General features: G+C 36.9%; 1 pseudogene; it reads right to left on the bottom strand.

Annotated features, from left to right (window-relative positions):
- Positions 1–18,079: 18,079 nt before the first annotated feature.
- Positions 18,080–22,937, bottom strand: LOC113245315 (ubiquitin-conjugating enzyme E2 C-like; annotated as a pseudogene).
- Between the last annotated feature and the right edge of the window lie 3,847 nt (positions 22,938–26,784).

Genomic DNA, 26,784 nt, shown 5'->3' with positions numbered 1-26,784 from the left:
TGAAGGCAGTATGAAGTACAGTTTTGCAAATGCATTAAACTGCAAATCAGTTATGAAGTCTAATCATATAAGAAAAATTGTCAGGTCAGAAATAAGCAAAAATGGCCTTGACCTAATTAAGCCATCATCGGTATAATAATTTAGCATTAGTTTGCTACTTGTCCCTCTGTTTTTCTCTCTCTGTTTACCAAAAGTGTCACTCAGCAGCATATTCTGGGTTTATTTCTAAGCACTGATTTACACATATCATGTTTTATGCATTTTTCCCCATTTCCTTATAAGAAATCTAGTTTTTCCTCAATACTGGGTCCTGTGAGGCATGTGGGAGATATCAAACCCAAACTCCTCTCTTGGCATCTGGCTTTACTCTGCCAAAGAAAGTTGCACTGGAATTATTTTTAAGTTCTTTCTTATATGACTATTCAATTGTTATTTCTAAAATGTCACCCTCTCCCTCCAAACCATTTCCTTAATGGCTGTCAGCATCTGAAAAGAACATGGCAAGGAGCACTTAGAACCAGTTACCAGCAAAATCTTGAAGCTAGACAAAATCAGGCTTCAGTGATGCACGTGGTCAGTGTGGAATGGCAGCTTTGTTGCCTGGGTCATTTGCTAAGGACAGAAAACAAAATAGAATTCTAGTGGTTTCATGGCACAAGTGAACAAAGCTGTTAAGTCCAAACAGAACTGAAAACAGCATTTTGCAGCACCAGAAATCGCAGCTTAAAATTAAGATGCATGGCTATAGGTAGGTGACACAGTTCAGTGGTGAGCTGTCTTCACCCACAAACTGAATGACCAGCACATCAAACAGGCAAAGGACATGCCAAGCTCAGCGAAGGGAACTGTGGCATGGGCAGACCTGGAAGAAACACATGATGTGAAGTGTTAGAAGAGTTAAGAGTCATAAAATAGCCTAACCATGGAGCAGTTTTAGTTTTTCCAAAGATGATCTCTACATTTGAACCACATTTATATGCATTACGTAAACCTTAAGCGAAGGAAACTTATTGGGTTAATTCATTGTCATGCATTCTCACTACAGTAGGAATCTGAACAAAGAGACTTAGGACCGTTAAATTAATCTAAAACCAGATTGTCAGTTCTGTGAGGTACAAGCTTCATTTACTTGATCTATGAGAGTGATTCAGTGTTAGAACAGATGGGGGCCTGAGGGACTCTGGACTCCAGGCTTATCCCTTGCTTGCTTGCTTCCTTTCTTTCTTTCTTTCTTTCTTCTTCTTTTTTTTTTAAATGAAGAAATTGAGAGTGAGACTTGAAATGACAGGGCAGGAAGCAAACTGACCCTTGGATAGTGTCCACTGCCACTTCCAGGCCTGTAGTCAAATTTTCAGCTTCGATCTTCCAAAACAGTTTGTTATTTTTTTTGCTATTTTAAGAATCACGTGTAGGGAGAAAAGTTGCCTATATTTAATATAACTGTACCATTTCAATGTATCTTATTTATTTTATAAAAGTGTTGATATATGTTATAATTATATATCATTACAATATTAATATAATATGCTCTGGGGTTCTAACAATCCATTTATATATATATACACATAGGTGTGTATATATAGGATCTAGGGGTCCCAAAGACACTTTCAGGGGTCCATGAGGTCTTTCCATGTCCAACTTCATATATGTGTGAGGCTAAATTTTCTTCATAAAACAGCCTATACAACAGATTGAAATCAGAAGCAGATATGAGAATCCAGACAAAGAGATTAGCAAAACTGTAAGACGATGCTACTCTTCCTACTCAACTCATTGTTTGGAAACTATAGGGCTTTTTTTAAATAGAAATATGCTAGTTATATCAATATGTGATGGATTTTTATTGCTACTTTAATAAATAAATATATATATTTTTAATTTGTCAATTTTAATATCTAATACAATAACTATCAATAGAAATAAACCATCTAAACAAAACGTCTTCAGAACTTTCAATACTTTAGAACAATGTAAAGAGGTCCTGAAACCAAAAAAATTGAGAACCTCTGGGCTAAATACTAGTCCATGAAGTGACCTAGGGTCAGGGTTCTCGGCCTGAGAGGCTCCTACCCTGAATAGTAGACTGGTTGCCCATCCAATCCTTGGTTTGGGAGGGTTTGAGAGAGGCCACCTACCAGTACAGAATGCAGAAGACAGAAGTTCACACAGAGAAGGAGCAAACGAAAGCCAGAAGGCAATAAAGACATAATGAACATGCCAAGCACATGGTGGCAAATAGATGAGAGAGCGAGAGCAAGCCAGTCCCGAAGCAGCTGGAGCACAGACAGAGCTGCCAGGTCCTTGAGCAGCAGCCACACCCCTTCCTTGATGGCACCACTAGAGGCATTGAAAATGAGCTGCTGTGTTTCCTTAGGGAGAGAATTCAACTTCCTGGCAAGCCCACATGTATGGCCACCGTCCCTCACTCTTCCTTATTTTTCTGTGTTCCTGTCACTCAAGCAGAACTGGGAGAAAACAAATCATAAAAGGCACCTTAGTTCTGTGTCCCACTGATTTTAATACTTGGCTTGTGTGATCAGTCATTCCTCTGCTTTGCATACAAACTCGGGCTTCTGAGCATTCTTAGCCATCTCTCACTTTAAACTGCAAACCTAACCTCAATGAAAGCGGTCAAAAAGAAAAAGTCTAGTTGCATGTGATAACCTGAACTCCAACTAGATTGAAGGTTAAATCTTCTTTTCCCTCACTTGCTCACCAATTTCAGACCCAGTTGGAACTAGCTCCTTTTTTTCTTTTTCTTTCTTTCTTTCTTTAATTTTTTTTTTTTTTTTTTTTTTTTAGATTTTATTTATTTATTTGACAGAGAGGGACAGGGAGAGAGGGAACACAAGCAGGGGGAGTAGGAGAGGGAGAAGCAGGCTTCCTGCCAAGTGGGAAGCCCCATGCGGGGCTTGATCCCAGGATCCTGGGATCATGATCTGAGCCCAAGGCAGACACTTAACGGCTGAGCCACCCAGGCGCCCCTGGAACTAGCTTCTTGTAGTAGGACAAGTGTTACAGTTTTTCTCCCTTTACCCACCTGCCCTTACTCCTCCTTGCCAGGCTTGTAAATACTTCTTTCTGACCTTTTCACTGTTACAGCAGGGGTACCAACGTCAAGGGATTTTATTTACTCTGGGCCTGGCAAATATTTAAAGCGGATTCTCACGTGGGGGCACTTTTATGGATTTGCTCTAGATTTTCTAGCTGGTTTTCTCTTTGTGTAGACAGGACATCTTAAATTGGCCACTGCTATTACTCTCTCAACCTCTGCTTGCTGGGGTCTACCCCATATCCTCCTGAGGTCCTCTTGGGATTTTAAAAAATTACCGGAGACTGTAATTTCTACCACAGGCTCCACGTTTCTTCCCCTGGATCATATACTTTTGACCTGCCATCGAAGTGCTGTTATCTCCTGCGATCCCACAGGGCTTCAGATGGGTTATGGGTATGTGTACAGACTGGGGAGGTTGAAATTACAATGACTCCTTCTGAAAACAGCCTTTCCATGTGTTTTACCTTTATGCACAGCTGCTAATGGTAACAGGTTTCAAAGTCCTGTAACTAGTTTCTGGTTATCTAATTCAAACCTTGCTTTTGATGAGCACCTCCTTTGGAATGAAGCATCTATTAGAGATTGATGTCTTCGTCGAAACTTTCCAATTTAAAGCCCTGTTGCACATCCTGATAATGAGCTTCTTCTAATTGAAGAAATCTGCTTTCCCTTGCAATATGAAAGAGTCTTTTAACATTAAATGTCTTATGGCATTAAATATAAAAATATACTTCACATTATGACCCAATATACACATTTAGCACAAATATACATGGATTTATACACACACACGTTGACACACCAAAATTTTCCCACAATTTTCTAACTCTCTCCAACTTCATTTTTATCACACCCTTTCTTAACCCTCATTGCAATTATTCATTTCTAAATTCTTTTTTTTCCTCTCTCTCTCTCAGTATCCATCTTCTTCCTTTTGTTCCTTCTCTACTGATCCATTGTTTTGGCTTCAAGTCACAAGGAAAAATTAAATCAGGAAAATATTTCCCAACTTGGACCAAATATATTGGGGGGGAATTAATCTTTCCTTTTAGAGTTATGAGAGACCTTGTAGCTCAGGAGACAGCCTGAAACAGCATTTAAAAAGGTAGATACAGGGAGGCACTATTTTGAAGCCTATAAAAAACTTTTTAAAAATGATCATCTCTCAGGGCGCCTGGGTGGCGCAGTCGCTAAACGTCTGCCTTCGGCTCAGGGCGTGATCCCGGCGTTCTGGGATCGAGCCCCACGTCAGGCTCCTCCACTGGGAGCCTGCTTCTTCCTCTCCCACTCCCCCTGCTTGTGTTCCCTCTCTCGCTGGCTGTCTCTCTCTCTCAAATAAATAAAAAAAAAATCTTAAAAAAAATGATCATCTCTCCATGTATTTTTCAGAGCATGGAATGGAATTTAAGTCATCAAATTTTCTCAGCTAACCTAAAACAATAGCTGTGATATATTTTAAACATCTAACTTTGGAAGACTTATTCTACCTTCTATATCCAACCACCTAAACTCTGCTTGAGTATTTTGATAATGTGTGATAATATGCTCTCTAGGGAGCAAGACAAAGTCTTCTATGTCCAGTGATGAACCAAAATAAGTGACCCATGAATGTCCATATAAAGATAAAGCTCACTTGCAATAAACAAACAGTTCAGAAGGGAGGAAGTGGGACTCACCAAACCACTATTTTTCCTTCAACATTATCTCTATAACTGATTTTACCTATATGCAAGCATGGGCAAATAAGAATTAATGTATTTATCTAGGGCCTACTCAGGATCAAAAGCTGTATCACATTTTTGCCCATCAATAGGAATCTCTTACTCCCTGTATTACTTTTCAAAGGCTGCTCTAAGTACCACAACTTGGTGGCTGAAACCACAGAAGTACTTTCTCACAATTCTGGAGACCAGAAGTTTGACATTGAGGTGCTGCAGGTTGGCTTCTTCTGAGGCCTTTCTCTTTGGCTTGTAGGTGGTTGGGCCTTCTTGTGTCTTCACACGATCTTCCCTCTGTGTCTGTCTGTGTCCTAATTTCTTCTTACAAGAACATCAATCATATTGCATTAAAGTCTACCCTAAAGACCTTGTTTTAGTTTAATGACCTCTTTAAAGACGTTTTTTCCAAATACAGTCACATTCAGAGGTCCTGGGGGTTAGGACTTCAACATACGAATATTAGGGGACACGATTCAGTCCATAACACTCTCCCTTCAGTTACGGACCTCTACTAACCACCCTACCTATCAAAGATGCTGGCACCTGGATCATAATCTTTATTTCTTCCCTATTCCCACCATCTCCATGAATGACTTCAAGTTTATGTGGATGATGTCTCCATCACAGTGATCGTCACTTGTCCTTCACTCTAGCCGTTCACTTCTGCTGCTGATCCCCAGTGGTAGCATGTACATCTTTTTCAACACTGCTTTCATGCATTCTAGAGCCTACTGTCCAACAAATTTTCCCACTCTTTTAATTCTCTCAATCTTTATGCTGATTACACCTTTTCTTCACCTTCATTGTGATTCTTTCTTTCTTAACTCTTTCTTTTTCTTTCACTATAAATCCCTTTCTTTAATTTCCTTCTCTACTGAGCTATTATTTTATCTTCAAACCACAGAAAAAATATATCAGACAAAATTTCCTAACTTTTCTTGCACATAGGAGCTGTTGAATATGTGTATTTGCTTTCTATCATTGCATAACAAATTACCACAAACTTAGTGCTTAAAGAAGTCCATAAATTACAAGTTCATAGCTTTCATGGGTCAGGAGTTCAGGTGAGTGTTAGCTGAATCCACTGCTCAGGAGCTGACTGGACTGAAATTAACATGTTGGCCAGGACTCCAATCTTATCTGAGGCTCAGGGTGCTCTTCCAACCTCACTAGTTGTTGGCAGAATTCATTTCCTCATTGTCGTCTAATGGAAGTCCCTATTTTCTTATTAACTATTAGCTAGGGCTCAGATCCTGGAGGCATCCCTCAGGTCTTTGGCACGTGGCCCCCTCCTCTCAAATCATGGCAGTTTACCCTATCTTTGATACTAGCAGAAGAATGTCTCTCTGCCATTTATCTTCTTTTAAAAGGCTGGCCTGACTAGGTCAGGCCCAACCAGCATAAGTTTCCTTTCATTTAAATCAAAGTCAACTGATCAGCAACCTAATGATGGGCATGATATCTCACCATATTCACTCTTCTGCTCACACTAAAGAGATATTATAAGACATGTACATCAGAGGATAAGACTCCTAGGAACTACCTTAGAATTCTGCCTATCTTGAGATGCCTGGAGAACATCACACAACTATATGACCAGAAGCACTTCAAAAGCATGATATCCAGAAGTTTATTATATCCTACCTTATTCAAAATAAGTTCTCTGTGGCTAAGGACTGAATAAATATTTATTTAATATATTAATGAGGGATGAGTATTATATTGTGATTGAGAAAAACCAGATCTCATCCATACTCTAGGCTTTGGTTTTCTTTGAGATCCCCTCCAATTCTAATATAGAATGATGATGTTCTTGTACATCTTTAATAAAAAAAAAGACTTAGTCTCTTGAAATAATAATAAAATATAAATAATACCCTTTAAAATTAGTTTATACAACTTATACAAGTTAGTTTGTATTTATAGTAAAGAATATAAACATGAAAAGCTTAGCTCTCATTGTAAAATAATCATTGGAGAACAAGAGTTAGTATTTATAAATTATTTATGGGCTTGTTATGTTACAGGGAGAGAGAAGCAGTATATAGGCATTCACCAATCTGTAGGATACATTAATCCCTTCACACTCTTTTGTAATTTATATGTTTTATTCTTAGACTATATTATTACAGGGGACAAGATCTATGTCACAGAAATTACTAGTTGTTTATTAAATTTAAAAAAAGTATTAAACTAATTAGTGAGTAATTTGATGTTTAGCACACTAAAAAAGCTCTCAAAGGTGAGGTATTTTCTTATATCATGATTTTCAGTAACATTTGGAAATGTGGAAAGAGGTCTAGGGAGGTTAGTGCTAAAGATACGATTTCAGATACAACCACAAAGATAGCTTTTGTTTTATTTTTATAAAATAGTACTAATATTATGATTAATTTTGACCCTTTTTAACCAAAGTCCTATGCAGAAAATACAAATCATCTTGTATGTTTCTGTCTGGAAGTCTTTGTATTAATTTAGTTCCCCGTCTCATTTTCTTACTCTTCTAATGAGGAATACATGTTCATTCAGATGAAACATCATAAATCATCAGGATTTTGCCCTACTTTTAAAGTCATAAAATAGTTCCCTTAACTAGCAATTAAGGGGTAAAATAATGTGGTCCCAATTTGCCATTATAGAGCAGCATAGATTGTGTTTTAATCAAGTCAATTCATCTCTTGTTTGCTGAACATACCCTAAAAATATTTGTACACATAACCTTTCATTCTGTTTTCTCAAATAGAAATGGATTCCCTCATCACTGTGTTTTGAAATTTTAACCTTTCTAAGACCTACCTCATATATCACCTCTTACCTGAAGTGTCCTTAAACTTAATAATGAGAAGTGTGTTTCTCTTCTCTTGTCTTTTAAAGAATATTGTTTTCAAGTTTTTTATAGTACTTATTATTTGCTATCATGTACCATAGTTCTTTACACGTTTATAACTTTCCTATTGACTAGAAAGCTGTTTTTAAACTAACAGATTCTTTCTTTCAGGATACACATTTCCACGAGGTAGCACAAAATAGATTCAATAAATTATTTCTCCAATGCCAGTGTATAATAATCAATGATTGATTCTTATTACAAGCCTGATAATTTGCATCTTTATCCATTCAACAACACAGACACTATTATCCTTTATTTTATAGATAAGGCACAAAGTCACATATTAGTAAAAGGTGAGGGATTTGTATATTGACCTGTCAAATTTCAAAGCCTATGCACTACTTTCTAACTCAACTGCCACTCTAAAGAGTGAAGAAACAACTTATTAAATTTAAATGCGTAAGTGTTTTTACTTCCTGAAAATGAATTTTTTGGTTTAGACAGACTTAAACCTTGTTTTAAACAGACACTGCCATCAGGTAACAATAGTACTATTTAATATAACACTCGATGATTCACTGGTAGGTTCAATTTTTCTTTGAACTTTTTACAAATATCACAAGCTCGGCTTATAGGCCATTATGTTAATACTAATAAATGAGTAGGTGATTGTCCACTCAAAATATTAAAATAGAGTCATTTCTAGAGAAAATAAATTTGGAATAATTGGACAAAATATCACATATACTCAATTTACATAATAAGTATTTTCAATTTTATACCATTGTTAATGTCGGGATTTGGAGTAATAGTTTGGGGGTGGTTTAATCTGCTTTAGTATCTCACAAAACTGTTATTTTAAATATTTCTAGGGGAAAAAAAACCCGATAGGCTCATGACATCTAACGACTTTGCATCTTCTTAAAAAAAAAAATGAAACTAAAGATCTGTTTCAAATGAAATGTTATTGGCATATTCATTTTCAGTAATACTGTTAAATATAGTTTTTTCCTCTAAGTGCTGTCAGAAATATAGAAAGGGACAAAGTGAGATTTATAAGGCACCTTGACACTATACCTCTCCAGTTAAGGGAAAGAGGTAGTGAATACTTTAATATTTATGAAAAATATATATTTAGAGTGCAACAAGAATTTATTACTTTAAAAAACATGCTAAACTTTTACTTCTGGGAAAATGGAATAGTTCACCTTATTTTTCCCTCTCACTACAACTAAAAACCTTGGAAATGTGTGTATATGTTAAAGAAAAAAAGATGCTGCAAGGTGTAGAGAAGTCAGAGAGGCTGGTGACCTTGGGAAATAAGAAATGACACCATGGAGAGTTTCCTGGGTTTCCTTTTTGATTCATATATCCCAGTCTTGAAGCTGAAGAAGCCAGCAATCTGGACACTCTAATGAGAGAAAACAAAAACAAAAACAAAAACAATCCTTCTAGCCAAAAGACCAAGAAAGGCACAGCATTACAGGAAAAAAACTGCAGAAAAGTCTGTGCTCTTCATCCCAATGTTAAGTCAGGACTCTAATTACACCCTTTCCAGGCTATAGACACCCCAACACCTCCATGGGGATAGTGTCAGAGAAGACTGAGAGGGGAATTGGAACTTTCATTCCCACCTGGTCAGGGTTAACTTTCCCTCCCTCCATCTCTATCCTGGTAAAAATAAGAAGCCCTTCCTGTTCCCTACTTAGGTAATGTCAGAGGAAGTCTAGTGAATCAGAACTTTCATTACTGCCTATTGGTAATAAAGCTACCCTATACCTACCCCACAGAAGCACCAGTGGAGGCAACATAGGGAGCAGTAACAAAGCAATCCTATTTCCCGATTAAGGAGGTATCCATGAAGACCTAGAAGTAGGGAGACAGAACTCTCATTCCCGCTCAGTTATAATGAAGAGTCTCTTCTATCGAGGGTAAATGAAGGCATAGTGGGGAATGTGGACTTCCACCTCCACTGGCAGTAATAAGGCTCTACCCAATTGTCCTCCATCAGAGCAGGGTCAAAGAAAACCAGTTAAAACAATAAGTTCAATTAAGATTCAGTCTCATAACAAAAAATGGTCCAGATTTTAACAAAAAGTCATTCCTTATACCAGGAATTGAGAAAACCTTCAACTGAAACAAAAAGATAATCAATAGACATTAACAACATGGTGACAAAAATGTTAGAATTATAAAGATCTTAAATCAGCCATCATAAAAATGCTTCCATGAGCAATTATGAACACAGTAAAAACAAATGAGAATATAGAAAATCTCAGCCAAAAGCCAGATAGTCTTAGCCAATAAATAAAACCTATGAAGAACCAAGTGGAAATTTTAGAACTGTAAAATATAATAGCCCAAATTAAAACTCAACAGATGGGCTCAACAAAAGATTGAAAGGGACAGAGGAAAGAAATAATAAATTTAGAGATAGAATAAAAATTACCCACTCTGAACAATAACAATAAAGACTGAAAAAAAAAAAAGATTCTTGTAAACTTGTGGGACTATAAGTAAAAAGATAACATTATGCCATCAGAATCCTGGAAGGAGAGAAGAAAGAGCTGAAAATGTACTTGAAGAAAAAATGGTTAAAAAGTTTCCAAAGGTGACAAAAACATAAACCTACAGATTCAAGGAAGCTGAGTTAACCCCAAACTGTATAAATCCAAGAAAGTCTAAGCCAAGTTTCATTATAACCAAATTTCTGAAAACTAAAGACAAAAAGAAAGAAGGAAAGAAAGAAACAAACAAAGAAGCAGAATGGAAAGAAGGAAGAAGCAGAAGGAAGGAAGGAAAAGAGGAAAATAAAAGAAGGGAGGAAGGAAGGAAGAAAAGAAGGAAAACTTTTAAAGCAGCAAAAGAGAAACGACACCTTTTTTGTGGGCAGAAAACAATTTGAATGACAACCAGCTTCTTATCAGAAACCATGCAAGTCAAAAAGAAAAGACAAACATTTTTCAAGTGCTGAAAGAAAATAACTTTATACCCAGAATCCTATATCCAATGAAAGTATACCTCAAGAATAAAGAAAAAATTAAGGTGGTTTCAGTCGAAGGAAAACTAAGATAATTATCATTAGACCAACTCTAAAAGAAGGGCTAAGGAGAGCTTATTAAACTTAAAACATAAGAATAAAAGAAGGAATCTTAGAAATCAGAAGGTAGAAAGAACAATGTGAGTAATAAACATATGAATAAATACAATAAATTTCCCTACTTATCTTGAGTTCCTAAATTATGTTTGATTGACAAAGCAAAATTATAATACAGTCTAAAATGGTTCTAAATGAATTTAAAATAATTGTGTTATAGATGGAGAATAAGAAGATATAAAATTAGTTAAGGTTTTTTATACTTTCCTTGAACTGTCAACACCAGTAGGATGTGACAGTTTTGTATATTTAATGTATAAATACAGCAACACTAAAAAAGCTATACTAAAAGATGCACTCAAAAACACTGCAGATTTATTGTTAATAAATTTATATTAAATTATAAAAATTTCCAGATAACTCCCAGGAAGGTAGAAAGAAGAAAACAGAAAAATGAAAAACATAGAGAACAAACAGAACATAAAAAATAAAATGATGGACTTAACCCCTAACACAATAATAACTACATTAAATATAAATAGTGTGTATACACCAAATAAAAGACAGAGATTGACAAAGTAGATTAAAAAGCATAACCCAACTCTAGGCTATCTACTAGACACTCACTTCAAGTACAATGACAGAGACAGGTTGAAATTAAAAAGATGAAAAAAGATATACCATACAAACATAAATCAAAAAAATAAAGAGTAGTTATATTAATATCAGATAAAGTAGACATGAGGTCAAGTTATGAGACAGAAAGCTACATTATGCAATAATAAAAGGGTTAATTCACCAAACAGATGTAGCAATCCTAGATGTGTTTCACTAAACAACACAGCTGCAAATCATGTGAAGCAAAAAACAATACACCTAAAAAGAGAAATAGACAAATCCACAACTCTAGTTGGGGGTTTCAATTCTTCTCTCTCAACAATGGTAGAACAATTAGACAGAAAAAACAAAAAACAAAAAATAAAGCAAGCCAAGTATTGATAAAACAAACAAAAAACATAAGGATTTAGATGAACTCAACAACACAATCAATAGGATCTAATGATATTTTTAGAATGCTTCATCCAACAGCAGAATACATATTCTTCTCAAGTGCCCTTAAAACTTAAACCAAGATTAGGGCACCTGGGTGGTGCAGTGCATCAAGTGTCTGACTCTTGGTTTAGGTTCAGGTTGCAGTCTCAGTGTCCTGGGATGGAGCCCGGAGTTGGGCTTGTCCAACATGGAGTCTGCTTGTCCCTCTACCTCCCCCTCAACCCTTCCCCTTTCTTGTGTTTGGGCTCTCTCTCTCTCTCTCTCTCTCTCAAATTGAAAAAAAAAAAAAAAGTGAAATTTAAAAAAAAACACACACACACACACAAAAACCTTATACCATGATAGTTCATATTCTGGGCCATAAAACAAACTTCAACAAATTTAAAAGAAGTGAAATTATATAGACTGTGTCTCCTACCTTCCTGGAATCAAACCAGAAATCAGTAATAGGAGGATAACAGGAAGATTTCTAAGCACTTTGAAACTAAATGAATGAACTGAACTGAATGAAAATAAAATAGAACATACAAGTATTTGTGGAATTCAGTTAAAGTGCTAGAGGTAAATTTATAGCACTAAATGCATATGTACATTAGAAAAAAAAAAAGGTCTAAAATCAATGATAAAAGTGTATACCTCAAAAACCCAGAGAAAGGCAAAATAAACCTCAAGCAAGGATACAGAGAAACTAGATTATTTATACTTTTCTGATAGGTACATAAAATGCTACTGCCACTTTGGAAAACAATTTAGCAGTTTCTTAATAAATTAAACATTCAATGACCATCCTACCCAGCAATTTCACTTCTGTGCCTTTACTCCAGAGATGAAAACTTATGTTCACATGAAAACCTGTACATGAATGTTTATAGTAGCTTTACTTATCAGCCCAAAATTAGGAAAACAAAGCTGTGCTTCCACTGGTGAATGGTTAAACAGAGTGTAGTACATTCCTACCATGGAATACTGCTCAGGATTAAAAAGCAATAAACTACTGGTGTACATAACAATTTGGACAAATCACATAAATACACTAAGTAATAAAAAAAAATTAATCCCTGCAGGTTAAATACTGTCTGATTCAATTTATGCAACAGTCTTGAAATGGCAAAATTATAGAAATGAAAAACAAGTTTTTGGCTGACAGAGTTTAAGACTGAAAGAGAAGTTATAAATGGCAACATGAGAGATCCTTGTGGTGATGGAAAATTCGTCATCTTGACATTTCAATGTCAATATATTGGTTGTGATATTGACCTAGAGTTTTAAAATGTTGTTGTTGGGGGAAACTGAGTTTTACTCTCTGTCTTATTGCTTACAACTGTATGTGAATCTATAATTACCTCAAATTCCTCAAAATATCATTTTGTTTAAAAAATATATACTGAGTTCTTTCAGGCAGTAATGGACAGTAAAGGGATCAAAAGAGTAACTCAATTGAAGTAGTCTGAGGCTCTGTGCCTTATACCAGAATTCTAGATGAAAGTCATTGGTTAATTTAGTAAGGAAGTTTTTCGGGAGTCTGTGTGACATTCTGATAATATTTATTTCATCAGAGGGTCCATGAATATGCAAATTATGTTTGGATAATCACTCATCCCCACAGGGTTCCCCAAAAAACAGAAAAAAAAGGGACAAAATTACCATTTTACAGAGAAGCAGAGTATTTGATACCTCCCAATAGGATATAGGATTAGTAGGCCTAGGTGGGTGGACCCTCTCTCTTATTCCTTAAATCAGATTTTGAGGTAATATCACATTAGTTAATCCTTGAAGTATTGATGAACACACCCAAGGAACTGTGAACCCCTGAAGAAATGAGACAGGGAGGAGAAGGTATGTATATGACTTTACATGAACAATTATCCTTCTTCCAGTACACATGTCTTGTATCTGGTTTTATTACCTAACTAGCTTCTTCTCCATGAGGAAGAAGCTAGAAAGTTGGTAGGGTGAGAGTTCTTATACAGTTGTCTGATTCATGACAGTGACAGTTGGACTAATTTGACTAGAATTTTCACTTACAATAAGAGCATTTGTCATCAATTAGACAAAATGATAATAAAAAAATGAAAACATCTAGTACACAATCATTCTTGCATTAGCCAGTTACTGTAGTGGATACTTGTAATTTTGGGCTCCTCCTCATGGAAATGCCTTATCATCTGGAAATAATACCCCTGCAAGGAGAAACCTATGACTTCAGATATCTACATTAGAAAGCAGATCACAGGGGCGCCTGGGTGGCTCAGTCGTCGTTAAGTGTCTGCCTTTGGTTCAGGGCGTGATCTCAGAGTCCTGGGATCAAGCCCCACATTGGGCTCCTCTTCTGGGAGCCTGCTTCTTCCACTTCCACTCCCCCTGCCTGTGTTCCCTCTCTTGCTGGCTGTCTCTCTCTGTCAAATAAATAAAATCTTAAAAAAAAAAGAAAGAAAGAAAGCGGAGTGCAGTGGTACAGTTCTTGAACTGACTGCGATGGAACAGTTCAGGAACTCAGGGAATGTCCAGTGGTAGTGCTGCTGGAGGCAGGTGGTACCCAGAAGAAACATACCTAAGAAATAATCTCAGCTGTGCTTGTCCCCTTTTGTCTCTACCTCTTCTGAAAAACAGTTCTCTAGGCTTCCCATTGATATTTGTACACTCCAGAGCCACCCTGTGCATTTACTCTTCGTGTAGGTTAACCAGAGATGTTTTGACAGGTACTGTTAAGTAGAGGACAGGCAATGGATGCTCCAAGAATCTGGAATTAGTTATCTTGCCTGTTTTGTCCTGAAGCTAAACAAAATCATGTTGGTTTCTCACAGACCATGACTTTCAAGGATGAAATTCTACAGAGTATGACTTTACAGATGAATCTTCTAATTCAATTATGAACTGTGTTCTTCAGGAATAAAGTGCCCTTCAGAAGCAAGGCTTTATAAAACTGAGTTCCCTCTGCTTTAGAACAGCTAAGAAAGAAAAGATGAACTCCACAATAATGAAGTCAGTTGGCTATTTTTTTTAGGACAACAGACAGCTTAACAAAAGAGAAAAGTGAGCTCAAAACCTTAAATTCTCAATCCATACCCTGAAATCCCAGAATTTTCTATGATCATCCTATAGCTATAGCTGTGGGCCTGCAGGAGCCAAGAATCAAATGCAAAATTTGTATCTAGGGTCTGCCAAATTATAACAACAATTGAATTCAGTTAATCACCAGATCTCTTCAAGGAAAGTGAAAGCTTTGATTAGAGCAAGCATAAGTCCAAGAACTGGTGTTGGACCTATATGGAACGATTCAGAGGACATTGTACATATTGAGCCCCAAATTACTTGCTATTTGAAGCATTCTGTCTTCCTCGCTACTGTTTCTCTTTGCTTGTAAATTCTGCAACTTCCTAACCTGAAGAAATTATTTCTTTAAAAAAATAAAAGTCAATTGTCTCCATGCCTTACCCCTTGCATTTCATTATCTCCAGACTTTTTTATCCATTTAATTTATAGGTATGATATAACATACAACATTCTGGTATGATTATGGTAGTTCTAACAGCTGGAAATATTTTAATTATGTAATTTGCTGACCATAACCTGGACTCAATGATAATACACACTAAATAAAGTTGAAATAAGATTTTTTTAAAAATAATGGAATCCAAAGATTTAGTGGTTAGAAAGGCTAAAAACATCTATGAATTGTTACCTACTCTTACTATGTTCCCCACGATGGCCCAGAAAAGACCATGAGACGCATGCCAAAATCTTTGAAAGGTGCTTTAATAGCTGTTTTTCATTTTGTTTTGTTTTATAAGCACCGTATAACAGTAAGAGAAGATGCAGCTTAAAGGAGATTCCTGATAGAGATAAGAGGCAAAGTGGTCATGATTACCATGAGATGAAGAAAGTAATTGTGATAATTAGCATAGTCTAAGATCTTTGATGGCAGCTAATTGGGCATGGAGTTTCATAGATTCACAATACTTGGACAGTACACTAAAGCCTGGATTCCTTAAAGTAGGTCAGACTGTGAAAATAAAACACACATACAGATACACACAGACACACACACACACACACACACACACCAAACACATACCCAAATATGTAGTGGCTCAACACCCTGAAAATGTATTTCTTGCCCAAATAACAATGCCAGTGGTTCCAGGTTGGAGATGGAAGGAAGAGGATGTGAGTGTCACAAATCCATTCAGTGGTCCAGGCTGATGACGCATCTACCAGCTTCCAACATGCACTTGCACAGAGGACCCTGGGTTACTTTGAAAAGGATATGACGGAGTCCATGTGAGAAGTTTTCATGGGGCCAGGCTTAGACGTGGCAAACATCACTCAAGGTAATAGTTGGTTAAAATTGAGGCATGTGGCCGCATGCTTTTGCCGGGGAGGCTTGAACTAAAACCTTGCTGGGGTCCAAGGGAGAAGAGGAAGTCTATTTTGGTGAACAGTTAGAAGTTAAATAATAATAATAATAACAATAATAATAATGAATAATGAGAGCTTGACTTGAATTGCAATTTTAGACCATTTTTAGCCATTCATCCCAATACCTGGAGGAGTTGTCAAACCCAAAGTCTCTTAGGCTATGAGGAAGCAAGATCCTTTGGGAAACATTTGAAATCATATCAAATATACACTTGGTGAACATTCCTCCTATCCTGCCTTAAAGATCAGTAATCCTTCACGAGGGGAGCTCTGTAGTTAGAAATAGGAAATATCCAAACCTTTTGAAAAATATTGACCACTAGATGTGAACTAACAGAATTTTCCTAGGGACATCAATTCCACTGTGATCTCATAACAGAGTATGGACTCATAAAGGTTAAGCAATTATTGGAATTTGGGCTCAGTTGAACTGTGAGCACTTCTTTAATATCTATCCAGAGTAGATAGGCAAAATAAACATCTTTAGGAGATACCTTTAGGGAATTTAGGAGGTCCCCACTTTGGCTCTCTGAGCAGTATGATAATAAAAAGGTTTATTTTGGTAGAAAAGATGAAGTGGGAGTATTTGGTAGAAAATGTCAAGTAGAGTCCCCTTTTCTACAAAAAGAATGGTAAATCACGAGCAATTTTTAACGTTATCATTAGTGACTTGAAGACACAAAAAAATGGTTCCTATCACAGTTCCACTCTACTCAGAATTTGGACTGAGTATAAAATTTCGGTATGTATGAAAAATAACACTAGATGTTAGTTACTTACTCAGAAATTAATCTGATTATAGCTGCTATTCCAGAGTTTGTTTCCTAATGAATACAAGTCTGGATAAATGTTACACAGCTTTTGATTCGAAATTAGTTTTTCCCTATCCCATTAAATAAAAAATACCAGAAGAATTATGCCTTTGCCTAGAAAGAGCTTTGCTATACCTTCACCATCTTGCATCAGTGTCTTTCAAATCCTCAGCTCTGGAGAAAGTGTAACTGTCTGATAATTTCACAGTAGAATATAGTGGTTCTTAGATTTAATGCCATCATTCTGACAGGAATAATTAAACAGGTCATGGAAATAACCTGAATGACTGGGTATGATCTGGTACATGATAGAAGTTATACTTATTTATTTATTTATTTTTGCTGAGTAACATGCTTTTGTTTTACTACAATGCATATAAGGAAAGACAAATACGCCAACGTACATTTCCAATTTGACAGAGCAATCTCACAAGTTTTTATGATATTTAGGAAAAGAGATATATCAATTACTAAGTGATGGAAGTTAAATTTTATGAAAACACAGGGACCTGCCATAACAGCAAAGTGATAGAAGGAGTGCGGAGACAATCGGGCTATCCCCTCAAAACAGAATATACATTTTGTATCCTTTCATTATTTATTTAAATATTTTACTTTACGAAAAAAAGACAATGTATTTATTTAATACATTCATCACAAGGGCTCAACCAGAGACTTAATTCAAAAAAAGAGAGAAACAGGGGCGTCTCGGTGGCTCAGTCTGTTAAGCATCTGCCTTGGCTCAAGTCATTATCCCAAGATGATTCCAGGGTCCTGGGATCCAGCCCCACATCAGGCTCCTTGCTCAGCAGGGAGCCTGTTTCCTCCCTCTCCCTCTGCCTGCCACCCCTCCTAACACCACCTGTGTTTCTGTGCTCACTCTCTATCTCTCTCTGTGTCAAACAAATAAAAAAATATTTTAAAAAAAGTAAAAAAAAAAAAAAGATACAGAGTCCTATAAGAAATGAAGGAAAGGACAAACTCTCTAAGGACAAAATAAACACAATACAAGGAGAGAGGCTAGACAGTCATGATTCTTGGCTTTGACCTGCTTTGAGTAGATTCTGGCAGCTACTTCAAATCTGTCGGCTTTTTTCAGAGCCCGGCAGGCTGTGTGTTCAAAGCGCTATGAATGTTGGGTTCTCCTAGCAGGCTCTGGATGGACAGCAGGATGGTCCTGATGTCCTGCTGGGCAGCCACTTGTCCTGCAGGATGTCAAAGCAGATGTTATCCTGGGTGTCCTCGTCGAGGCGGTAGCAGGGCGCGAAGGAACTTTGCCATGGGCGTGTTGTAAGGGTAGCCCTGGGGAACTCCAAGGACACCTTATACCTCAGGTCTTCCTACACTGTGCCATCTGCTCCATAGCTGGTCCCTACCAGTTTAAAAAGTTTGGTTTGGGAAGGCAGAAATTCCTGTGTTGCCAGACATCGTGAGGGTCATCAGCTCCTGCTGTCGCCCCTTGTCCATGGTGTCCCGGGTGGGGTCTCTGCTGGGCTGGGCTTCTTTGCAGCAGGGGCCATACTGGTGGCAGCTGGGTCTGGGAGGCCATCAGCGGTGGGGGCATGGAGACAGGAACTGGAAGAGCACGACTGCAACTGCCTTTTTTCAGTTTAGAAGAAACATTTGGTGGTATTGCAATATTTTCACATTTGAGCTTCCAGCTTTGAATGTGTGGTGATCTATATCTAACTTGTGTTGGTATATCCTGCAGGGCCATCTGTAAATTATGCTCCATTTCTTTTTTTCTTTTTTCCTTAACTACATGAGTATAGATCTTCCCAGGAATAGTACCACAACACTTTGGTGTGAATCTGAAAGACAGGAGACAAGGTGATCCTCACAGTGATGTTTCTTTGAAGTGGGCATAGTTTGCCCACGTTTCCTAGAAGGAGGTGAGGCCTCAGCTAAAGATCCTTAACAATCCGCAAGTAATTGGCTGATGGTTTATCCAAAGTCAAGGCACTTGGAGTGATTTTGATGGGTTTTACAAAAAAGTTTGCAGACAGATGTATGGATTCAACTTTAAGAACAGGTCCAGAGTATAAGAATATTTGGGAGCCACATAAATACACTATTTTTAAAAATGCCTAAACTTTAGGAAAACTTGTTCATAATTAGAGTGAGATGATAAATGTGTTATGGAAGTCAATACTGTTTCTTCCCCAGTCTTTACCTTAGTGCCTATCCTCCCTCAACAGGCTCTTGAACAAATGGCCAGAGATGCTGGGTAACAGGTTCATACATGGCATTGTCACCACCAACAGTGATTGCTCAGTTTGACAGCAGCAGGAAACAAGTCTGATTCTCTGGGGTAGTGCCACTCCCATGGAGACCAGCCCAGGCTGTTGATGTGATCATTCAAATCTACTAGAGTCTTGGGGCAGTAAAACATTTTTTCTTTACTGAAATAGACACTGGATTTAGATTTACTTTTCCTGCCCATCAGGCTTCTGCCAGCCCCACAACATGTGGGCTGATTGAATGTCTTTATACATCATCCAGTATATCACAAAATATTTCTTCTAAGGAATGAATTTTAACCATGAAATAAATAAGGTATTGTTTTGAGCTCATGGAAATCATGGTCTTCTCTTATATCATATTTCCTAGAAATAATTAGACTTACAAAATGATAGAATAGCTTTTTGCAATTCCATCACGAGCTTCGAGACACTCGTTTGAATTGCTGTCATGATGAATAAAGCATATGCTCTTAACTAGGAAATAATACATGTTTCTCCAAAGTCAAAAAACTGTATCTTGGAACCAGAGGATGGAAATAGGAGTGCTGTCTGTCATAATTGTAGCTAATGGCCTCCTCGAGGAAATTTTGCTTTTTGTACCCAAGACTGGGTTCTGCTGATTATAGGTCTAAGTACTGGTAGAATTTAGCTATGAAGATGGTTCCCAATGATCCATACCTCCTGGTATTTACTGTCCTTGTGTGATCCCTCCCCCTTGAGCGTGTGCTAGTCCTAATACCTTGCTTGTAATGAACAGAATGCTGCAAATGTGGTGGGATGCCATTTAGCTTAGGTTAAAAAAGATTCTGGCTTGGGGTGTCTGGGTGGTGCAGTCTGTTAAGTGTCTGCCTTCTGCTCAGATTATGATTCCAGGGTCCTGGGATCGAGTCCCACATCAGGCTCCCTGCTCAGCGGGGAGCCTGCTTCTCCCTCTCCCTCTGCCATTCCTCCTGCTGTACTCTCTGGCTCTCTCTATCTCTTTGTAAAATACATAAATAAAATCTTTAAAAAAAAAGATTATTCTGGCTTCAATTTTGTTTACCTTCATTGCCCCTTCCCTTGCTTCTGATGGAAGGTGGATGCCATGTTGTAAGCAGACTTAGTAGTTGCCTATACTAGAGTATAGAATTATGTTTTGAAATATAATGTATGAATAAAGGTATTGTAGATATTGAGCAACTAATGGAGTAGATTACATGGGCATTTATTTTATTTTATTATTATTTTTTATTTTTTAAAGATTTTCTTTTTAAGTAATCTTTACACTCAATGTGGGGCTCACACTCATAACCCTGAGATCAAGAGTTACATGCTCTACCAACTGAGCCAGCCAGGCTCTCCCATGGGCATTTATTTTAGTCTGCCCAGCATCCAAACATACTTTTATTTGATTGGGACCCCAAGAAAGTTTAATGGCAAAGCCCTGCTTTCCACAATGGAAAACAGGGGGATGGTCTCACTTTCATGCTGGTAGCTGTGATGAGGCTATGTGACCAAGTCCTAGCATAAGTTCAGATGTTCTAGCATATGATTTTGAATCTTGAGGGTTTGACATGAAGCTCAGAGGAGAGTTCAGAATTGGTCATGAGCACCCATTGTGTAGTCAAGAAGCTTGTGAGTTTGGTTGGAATTATTGGAGACTTTCTGAGATGAGATTTCTGGGCATCTCTGCCCTCATTTTCTGACTTTGGTTCTCCAACACTTTTGTTAATTCTGTATTTCAGTACTCCTTGAAAACATTTTTTTCAACTTAAACTGGCCACAGGTAGCTTCTGTTTCTTAAAAATACAAAAAGCACCATTGATAAAAACAGTGGCAACAACAACAGAACCAAACAATAACAACAAAGATACTCACCCATCAGTCAAGACAAAAGGACAGGTGGAAAACAGGTTTCAAAAAGACAAATGTTGCTAAAGATTACCAAATAATTTTAATATCATGAAACACCAGTTTAATAATGATATATGGAGCAAACCACAGAAAAAAATTGGGGACTCTAGTTCATAAATATTACAAAGAAAGCAAATAGAAATAACAGTCCATTAATTTTACTTAGCTCAAACTATATACATATTTTGTATATATTTCCCTTTTGCCAGGCACAGTGCTTAGGTGCTTACTGATGTCAGATCTTATATAATATATAATAAGCACAACCATATGAGGTTAATGCTAGCATCATTCTAAAATGAACAAATGAAGGGTGCCTGGCTGGCTCAGTTGGTGGAGCATGTGATTCTTGTTCTCAGGGTTGTGAATGCAGGCCCCACATTGGATGTAGAAATTACTTAAAAATAAAATCTTAAAAAAAATAAATAAAATGAACAAATGATTATCTGATAGCTATGTGGCTTTATTATAGCCAATTAGGTGATAATGGAGTGAAGAAAAATTATTTTGAGCATATCTCTGAATCTAAATTTTTTTTTAATTTTTAATTTCAGAAAACACCAAAAATGAGATATTTTGCCACAATGACTAATGTGGCAGACTGGATGCATTGATTATCTGAATAATTGTCTCCCTGTATCCTTTGAAAAAAACTACTTTTCAGCTACTTTCATCTAAAGATGAAGTTTATTTCTTTCCCTTTACTAGGCTAAACTTATAATTCATTTTGATCCATAAAATATGGCAAAAATGGCACTGTATTATCATTTTAGTTAAGTCATTAGTCATTTTGGTCATTGGTCTTGACCAAACCTAGAGACATTACATGTAAATTCCCTCACTTGTGTTGCTGAGACCACCATTTGAATACACTTGGAATGGTCTCCTTGTCCTTGAGACAAGCCATTTAGTTGAGGCAACACTAGAACAGCTAGACTATCCCCTCAGCAGCCCTCCAGCTAACAACAAGTATACAAGTGAGCCCAGCCTAGATCAGCCAATTTCAGCCTGAACCAGACTGCATAGACAAGTCACAGATTCATGAGAGATAATAAATGGCGATTGTTTCAAGCCTCTGTTTTGGAGCAATCTGTTACAGAGTAATAGTTAATTAATTAATACAAACATTAATATTTAGCATTCCTATGAGATCATCGAAACAAGTATATGGCTTTTGCAATCTGAATGTTATGAATTAAACACCTTGAGTTTTGGTATTCTGTGGAAAATATCTATACTTCCATCATTTTATGATTAATCAAAACTAATTTAAATAACTAAACTCGTTTAGAGAATTAAGATATTTTTATATTTCCAAGAATTATGTTAAAAATCTATATAATATAAGTTTCCTTGGATTGGGATCAAAGGAAGAAAAATATATTCAGTCTATCCAACAAGAGAAATATTAGTAATTGGTAATATTTATTAAATGCTTAGTCTGCACCAGACTCTGTGCTAAGAACTTAGTCTTCATTCTCATTTTTAACCCTGAGTGACACTCAATCTGTACTTTCTACAGGGAATCCATACATCCTCAGGGTCTAGTCTGATAAAGGGTAAATCCACAGAGCATGACCTGTCACACCTCATCAGAGTCAGTTTGCAGACTGCCAATACCCAGAGTTGTGCTGGGATTTGGCAGCAGCAGCTGCAACACCTAGGAGACAGAACTTCAGAGAGCATCTAGGAGTAGAGGCAGCAGAATAAAATTTCCACACTAACTTGTGCTTGGAACAAGGAGTATGGGGTCTGGGGTCCATTGGAGGGGTTCCCAATTTTCCTAAAAGCCTGAAGAACCAGCTATGGGAAGACATTCAAGTGAGGCTTCTTTCTAGGTCTCAGGAAGCTGAACTATTGCTTAATGAGGTCCCAAGCTAAAACATTGGCTACTAGAGGAAGAAGTTGTCCCAAAACAGAAGGAAGAGCCCTTTTTACCCTCTGTTTGTGTATTCTTACTTACCTTCTTCAGAATCATCTGGGAAATATGTTTAAAAATGCAGGTTACTGAGCTCATTTCCTGAAGCTTCATATTTAGTAGATCTGAGGCTGGACTCAAGAATTCATATTTTTAATAAGGACCATCATCAAGCTTTATAGTTAAGGAAGTTTGGAAAACACTACTTAGGTGATGTAGGAGTTAGAACACCTAGTTCTCTGGCACCAGGCATCAAGGAAGGATGAAACTATGTAGCAGGTTTGCAAGGCTGAAGTAGTACAACCACAGGCAAAACTAAAGAGACTAGAGAGTGGAGATTGTGTGGAACAGGGACAAGTATTTATAGAACGAGAAGAAATGAGAAGCAGCTGGTCACCTACTGTTCTGTGTGGCCTAAGTTAATAGTTCATTCATTCATTCATTCATTCATTCTTCATACAGGGAGTGTTACTGTGCGTCAGGCACAGTTCTGGTTTTGCCAAATTAAGAGGTTTTGTTACCAATTACCCTTGTCCTCAAGAATGTCACAGTTTAATAGAAGAAATAGACACATTACCAAATAATTGGAAAACTCATGGCTTTGCTGTTGCGATAGATGCATAAACAAAATGAGATGGAAGTAGAGAAAGGAATTAACTCTATGGGGAGAAAGAGGGGTCAGGAAGGACTTTGGTGGGACTTGGTCTTGAAGAACAGATAAGGGTTTATCATAATGCATAGGGTATGAAGGACATTTCAGGCAGAGGAAACAGTATGTGCAAAAGCAGTTGAAAGAATCAGACATTTTGAGTGAAGGGTGTTGAAACACTTTGCAGCTAGAAGGCAGAATGCCAGAGGGGAGGGGATAGAGAAACCAAGTAGATTGGGGTCAGGTAGTAAAAGTATCTTGTAATTTTATTCTAAGATTCAGAACTCCATGAAAAATCAATTCAGCCATCTAGGCATTTTTTAACGGAGTGTAATTATCAGACTTATTTTCTACATTTAAAGTAATACATATACCGTATGACCTGGGTATATGCTTCAGATTGAATTGTGCCCCACAAATTTGTATATTGAAGTTCTAATCCCCAATGTGATGGTATTTGGAAGTGAGGCCTTTGGGAGGTAATTAAGTTTAGTGTGACCCATGGTAGGATTAGTGCCCTTATAAGAAGAGAAAGACCAGAGCTCCCTTTTTTCTCTGCTATTGAGGACTCAGCAAGAGGCCAATGACCTGTAAGGCAGGAAGAGAGTTCTCACCAGGAACTAAATCTGTTGGCATTTGGATGTTGGACATCCTAGCCCCACTGTAGCCTTGGACTATGAGAAATAAATATCTATTGCTTAAGCTGTCTGTTCTATGTTTTTTTTTTTTTTTTATAGCAGCCTGAGCTAAGACTCTGTACAAGTTTGTGTTTTTTTCCTGTGTTTGAAATATGTGCAGAAGATGGGTGGGGAACCCAAGGAAAAATTAAGAAAATCAAAGAGTTCCCTGACTCTGGAAGTCAGTACTAGAAGGCTATTACATTGCAGCCTACCTGATAAGAGGTAGTTGTGGCATCATATAGGGACATTTAAAAGATGCTACTATTTCCCTACACCTCATCTTGCCAAATCCATGGCTAAACACCATTACATAAATGGGATGCAGATATATGTGAAAAATTAGGATGCCCCAGGATAGGAAATTAGGGAGAATAAAACTGAAGAAAGAAAGAAAAAAAAAACCCATGAATTAAAGCAGAAAAAATTGAAAATAAATAGTGATAAAAATAGGTACGTGCATAGTTAGCTGATTCACATTGTCTCATGGTGACAACCAGGATGGTAGTGAAACACTCATGGTATGTTCATTGTTAATCTTTCTACCATTTGAGGGACCATCTATAAGGGCTATTTCTATTTTTACAGTATTCCTAGTGTCAAGATTCATGAGGTCAGATGTGAAGATGAATTTGTTGGTTAAGCTGTTCTCTCTTAAGGGCAAGAAGCTTAATCATTTTTTTTTTTTGTACTGACCTTGTCTTGTCTGGAGATGAATCAATGAATCAAGCTAGGAATGGTAAATCATGAATAAGTGATTTATGCTTGTCTTGATCAAATATGATAGATTGCTTGGGTTCCTGACTATTACTGTATATAAAGATTTATATAATATACAAGTGACTGTGGATTGGAGAAAAAAACTGAAAGTTTTCTCCAAGGATATGGTCCTATGTAACACTGTAAATGTTATTCCTAGTGAGCTAGTTCTTGAGAGAATGATGACTGGATATGATTAATCTGATATTATTTTTTTCAAGTAATTAAAATTTTCCTCATTTTCTCATTTCTTTCCCTTTCCAGCCATTGTTTTCTTGTTTGTTTGTTTTCTTTTTAAGCAATCACACCAAAGTCCTATAGGTAATCAGTATATCAAAATCCATTTAGTAATGGGTCTTTCTTTTTTTTTCTTTTTTTTAAGATTTATTTATTTATTTGAGGGGGGGAGGGAGCATGAGTGGGTGGGGAGGGGCAGATGAAGTGGGAGAGAGAATCTCTGAAAGACTCCCCACTGAGCAAAGAGCCAGATGCAGGTCTTGATCTCAAGACCCTGAGATCATAACTTGCACCAAAAATTAATGGGTCTTTCTTATGATCTACCCACTCAAATTTCTGGAAAGATCTTTACAGTCCTTTACCAGCAATGAACGAGGAGGAAATTGACTGTGGTCAGATGCCATTAGAACTAAACTAACTGCTAAATGATTGAATTTCATCTGGATAAGCTGCCATATGCCATGTATTTCTCTGGTAGAGAAGGGATGGAGACAAGGTGGCAGACCAACAAAGTGAAATTAGTTCAACTTTTCAGGCTAATACCTTTGCCAGACTGTTTTGCGTAGTCTTCCATGAGACTCTTTAAAAAATAAATCAAGAGATGATTTACAAATGATTATTCTATTCAAATTGGTGATGTATTTCACACACAGTATACTGGAAGCAGAGACTTAGGGTAGAAAATATTTTCTTTTCCTGGAAATTGAAATAACTATAGTTCTTCATAAACATTGTTACATAATGAAAAGCACTGCATGCCATGAAAGTTACTGTCATCATCAAAAAAGAAATCATGGTGATGGTTTGAGTTATGTGCTTGGCAATTTGAGTATCCTACAAAATCATTTTTCTTGGACTTAAAGAAAATATTCAATGTGAGATAGAAATCCAGCTTCTATGTAATTTTTTCATTCAATATTATAAGGAGCAAAAGAATAAATGTGTTTTTAATGTCTTAATTACACCTTTATGTTTTAAAAGGGGATGGATTAATTTGACAAGATGTATTAAATGTATTTAACCTCACTTTATGTAGATCATAGAACACCCTTTGCTCTAATGAATAGTAAGAAGTAAAGTTGTTTTGTCATTGTTTTTTTCAGTCTTTTCTGGGCCTTTATTTATTTATTTTTTCTGATATTCTGATATTTCAAGTTCCATTCTGGATACTTCTGTGGATCTTTGAGAACCATTTCATTTTTGAAGTTCTTAGTTCCTCTAGAATTTTTCTATCAGCATTTCTATTAGCAAAAAAAAAAATTTTTTTCTATCAGCAAAATCTTCTAAGATTCGAACAACATTTCAGAGACCATCTAAAACAATTAACTGGGTTAGGTAAGCAAAATTTTACGATGTGGCAAATGTGAACAGATTTTGCAGATGTAATTCAGGTTCTTGATTGGTTTTACTTTGATTTATTCAAA

The sequence above is a fragment of the Ursus arctos genome, unplaced genomic scaffold (assembly GCF_023065955.2).
Source record: "Ursus arctos isolate Adak ecotype North America unplaced genomic scaffold, UrsArc2.0 scaffold_4, whole genome shotgun sequence".
Lineage (NCBI taxonomy): Eukaryota > Metazoa > Chordata > Mammalia > Carnivora > Ursidae > Ursus > Ursus arctos.
This window is presented reverse-complemented; position numbering and strand designations above follow the sequence as displayed.